Here is a 5,122-nt window from a genome sequence, read left to right on the forward strand (position 1 = left end):
GATTCAACGGTCGGCTCTAACGCTTGCGCACAATATATATATATATATATATATATATATATATATATATATAGAAGTGAAGAAAGGGAACCGAGGGGCCCGATTATAATTAATCATATCATTAGAAGCCAACAAACAATGACGCCAAGGACAACATAGGGGAAATTACTTGTACGTACGGATTGCATTAAAGACATGATAAATTAATGGAAATGAAAATGGATGAAGAAACAACTGTCCGCAGGTGGGGAACGAATCCACGTGCTCGCATTACGCGTGCGATGCGCTTAAAAATGAGCCACCGCGGAGCAGTTTTACCGTCCGCTTTCTGGAGTATTTATGTTCTACAACTGAACTAACCCTGGGAATGTTAGCCAGCGCCACCACTCACAAACCATAGAGGTGGCTGTGGAACATCCTTTCTGCCCCAGGCCTCACGAGTCCAGAGGTGGGACTAGCCGGGTGCGCAACGAGTTCGCGTCCTCGCCGGCCCTCCAATAAACGTTATTTCACTCACTCACGAGCACGTAATCTTATTGGGTGATGGCAACAGGTCAATAAACCCACGTATGCTACCTGAAGGCATCAATGTTGCCGGATTCGAGCCCTCGTTATGTAATGACCGATCAGAAAGGGAAGCGAGTGGCCCGATTATTACTAAACATATCACAAGAAGCCAACAAACAATGACACCAAGGACAACATAGGGGAAATTACTTGCACTTACTAATTGAATAAAAGAAATGATCGACACACAGACAAAGAACTTTATTCAATAGGTCCTGAGAAGCCCTGCCCTAGGGCAGAGCTGCGGGCTGCTCACATGTGGGGACAGGTACGCCGAGCCTATCTGCCGCATCGTGGGCTCTCTGGACAGCCCAAGTTTGTCGTGACAGTTCTGAGCTCTGGATGGCGGAGCTCCATTCTTCTTCCGTGATGCGATTGGGCCCCTGTAACGAGGGGCATCACCAGAGCATGTGTTCTAGATTGCTAACAACCGCACAGTCGGGGCAAGTAGAGTAGCCTCTGGAGTGATCGAATGAAAAAAGGCCAGGTTGGGATAGGACTTAGTCTGAAGCATGCATAAAGTGGACGACAGAGGTCTAGACACTTTACTATGAGGTGGAGGATAGGTCCTCCTACCCAGGTGATTGTGCTTAGTTATTTCGTTGAAAGTAATGAGAGTGTCCCAAAACTCGAGAACCCCGGCCTCTGAGCTCGCCCCTGCTCCCGCACGGTAGGTTAGTGCGCGCGCTTGGGAGTGGGCGATGTCATTGAGTGGGGAACGATGTATGTATTGTAAACACATTGCACGTACTTCATCGTTCTTATTTGTATATAGCCATCATCATCCCTGTTTCTCTTCTTCTTCATGTTTGAGCCTCGGCCGTGCCGGTGGAATAAGCGGGTCTGCCAGTGCTGCCTGTCCTGGTCGTCTTCCGTCTTTCAAAGTGGTGGAGGCGCGTCAAGATCCCGACGTCCTCCTGCGTTCCTGCCCTACCTGGAGCTACGTTCCGGTCGCCGCCTGCGCCCGGCCACCCCCACAGCTATGACCACCCCTGCGTCGGCCGCCGGCACTATCGCTACCCCTAACGCTCCTGTTCCTACGACATCGGCTGCACTGACATCGTGCACCATTACCACCCCTCATCGTGATCCACCAGTCTTTGCGGGTCTCCGCGGGGAAGACGTCGACGACTGGCTCGACAACTACAACCGCGTGAGTTCGGCCAATGGGTGGACCGATAGACAGAAGTTGACTAACGTCGCATTCTATCTGACCCACGTTGCGAAGCCGTGGTATTTTAACCACGAAACTCACTTCGCCGACTGGTCAGCGTTTACTACCAGCTTGCGGCAAATTTTCGCGTCTTCATCTGGCCGTTCAGAAGTGGCCAAACAGAAGCTCGCTGCGCGTGTTCATTTTCCACAAGAGTCATATACATCGTACATCGAAGATGTCCTGGCCCTATGCCGCCGCGCCAACGTTGGAATGACGGAAGCCGAACGCATTCGCCATATTCTTAAAGGCATTGGTTCCATCGCATTCAACGCCTTAGCTGTCCAAAATCCTACCTCGGTTCACGATATTACATCGACGTGCCAGCGCTTGGACGAGCTTCAGGCCCTCCGTCTTCACCGTGACAGCGACCTTCCAATGCCACCTCATTCTGATTTACGTGCTCTTATCCGCTCTATTATTCGCGAAGAACTTCAGGAGCAGCAACAGCGGCGAACCACTGTTGTTCCCGCCCCATCGCCAACGTTCGACTTGCGCAACCTTGTGAAGGAGGAGTTGGCAGCCATGACGACACCGACAACGTCTGTTGCCCCAGCAGCGTTCCCGATGCCCACATACGCGGAAGTCGCTGCAATGCCACCTGCTACTGTCCCTTCTGGGCCTCCTGACCTCACCTGCGGCCATTTGACCTCTATGGGCGCCCGAGCACCTGCTGCACCTTCGTATACTCCGTGGCGTCCACCTCGTCCGGTCTGCTTTTACTGCGGTATACGGGGCCACATATCGCGTTACTGCCGTCGCCGCCAGCTGGATGTAAGCCGAGGCTATGCCGATTTCGAGCGGGACGAGAACCGACGACACGACGCTTACTACCCAGGCCCGTCCGCTTTTACGCAGCGTCGTTCTCCATCTCCTCCAGCGTCTCCACGTCTGCCTCAGGGCTCCCGTTCGGCTAGACGACATTCTCCTTCACCCTACGGCCGCTCTGCATCACCGCTTCGCCACATCTCCCGCCTTGCTGACCAACACTCGGAAAACTAAGGATTGCAGTTTTTGGAGGGAAAACTGCGTCCTGTCGAACTTCGGAAATACCTCCTTGTCGCCCGGCCAATATGCTATCTGTAACTCTCGAAGGTGTTCCTGTGCAAGCTCTCGTCGATACTGGTGCCGCTGTTTCCGTTCTGCGTAGTGATTTGTGCTCACGGCTCCATAAAGTCAGAACGCCTTATCTTGGACCCGTTTTACGCGGCGCTAATAACGTACCCATTCACCCCGACGGACAATGCACGGCTCGTGTTTTGATCGACGGCATTCGTCACCACATTGAGATGATTGTGCTACCCGCGTGCATCCATGAACTTATTCTCGGTTGGGGCTTCCTGCATTCTGCCTCCGCTGTTATATCATGTAGGGAGAAAGTCGTCCACAACACAGATACCACGGATGCACCTATTTTGGAGTCGTCACCCTCCATCTTGAACTTGGCTGTCGCTGCAGAATACGTCCTGCACCCTGGTCACGAACACATTGTAGCTGTCACATCCGGCCAGCTAACCGATGGAGACGCACTGGTTACCCGCTCTTCACGCTGCACTTCACGAGGAATTCTAGTCGCCCCTTGTCTCGTGCGGTTTTCATGTGGCCGAGCTCTCCTGTACGCCTGCAACACAACCCCAGATCCTGTGCTGTTGCCCAAAGGGATGACCGTGGCAACCTTCACCGACCCGCCACTGATCTCTGTCGCAGCGCTTTCCCCTTCTTCGTCACCAGTACCAACCTCAGGTTTGGATTCTTCTTCTCTCCGAGCCCTAATTGGTTGTGACCTAACCGCTGCCCAGTCGAATGCGTTACTCGCCCTTTTGGCTAAGAAAAATCCTGCTTTGATAGCTGTGCCACCGCATTGGGCCAGACATCCGTAGCTGCACACCGCATCGAAACCGACGGTTCTGCAATTATACGCCGTCGCCCATATCGTGTTTCGCAGTCGGAACGGAAGATCATTGAACAAGTTGATGACATGCTAGCACGAAATATTATACGACCTTCATCCAGTTCCTGGGCGTCTCCTGTCGTTCTGGTGAAGAAAAAGGATGGTTCCGCTCGCTTTTGCGTTGATTATCGAGCGCTCAATAAGATTACACGCAAGGATGTGTATCCCATGCCTAGAATTGACGACGCATTAGATACACTACAAGGAGCGGAATATTTTTCCAGCCTTGATCTGCGATCGGGATATTGGCAAATTCCCATGAACGAGGCTGACAAAGAGAAAACCGCTTTCGCCACGCCGGACGGACTTTATGAATTTAATGTAATGCCGTTTGGCCTGTGCAACGCTCCATCCACGTTTGAGCGTGTGATCGACACTGTTCTTTGTGGCCTTAAGTGGAAGACCTGCCTCTGTTATCTGGATGACATCGTTGTTTTTTCTTCCAGCTTCAGCCAACACCTACAGAGATTAGACGAAGTCCTCCAATGCCTTTCAGATGCTGGTCTCCAGATTAATACTAAAAAGTGCACAAGTATATATATATATATATATATATATATATATATATATATATACTTTGTACTGAATGCACCGACCACGGTGCTGGTGAAGGTGGAAGAAGGAGACAAGCAACGCTTGCTCGCCCGCTTCGCCATTGCTCCCATTGCCTTTTTTCGTTCTACCGCTGAAACACTAGATCGAGTACTGCTAGGCAATCATTCCCATTGCAGTATATATATACACATATATTGCCGAGTGCTAGTGGGGCTATTCCTGTCCAGGTGCAGCCAAATTAGGAAGGCCCACTAAGGTTCAGCAGCGTCACTCCCTCAGCAGAACAGAAATTGGCCTCCCTGGTGCACTATTGGGCAACTACTTCCCTCATGGTTCCTGCAATTAACTCATGGCCCTCAGTCTTGCATTGGACGACACAAACCTGTAATGCTTTTCTTACCCAAGCGGTAGGGAGGCCCAACCTTTAATTGAAACCTCCATAATAGAGAGCAACTAATAAATAGCTTCAAGGAAACTCTCCAACAGTTGACTGACGGGTCCCGTCACTCAGTCGCCCGAGAACACGCTCCTTTAGCATTGGCGCCTTTGTATCGGAGGTGAAAGTCGGACCACCACCTTCCACTACGAAAAAAAAGTCCTTCCCAGATGAACGCCAGTCTGAGCAACTGACACATCTGATGCAGCGAAGCTGTGGAATCAACGTCTCACACTCTTAGGAAGTACTCTACGTAGCTCCTTGTCGGTGGTTCCTATGATAATTCATCATCGACGCTCCAGTCATGCGGCCACTTCTCGGCTTCCACTTATGCGGCATTGCTAGGCAACGCCATCAGCCTTTTACCGCGGTAGCCGTACAAACCTCTAGCTGACTTGAA

The sequence above is a fragment of the Dermacentor silvarum genome, chromosome 1 (assembly GCF_013339745.2).
Source record: "Dermacentor silvarum isolate Dsil-2018 chromosome 1, BIME_Dsil_1.4, whole genome shotgun sequence".
Classification (NCBI taxonomy): Eukaryota; Metazoa; Arthropoda; class Arachnida; order Ixodida; family Ixodidae; genus Dermacentor; species Dermacentor silvarum.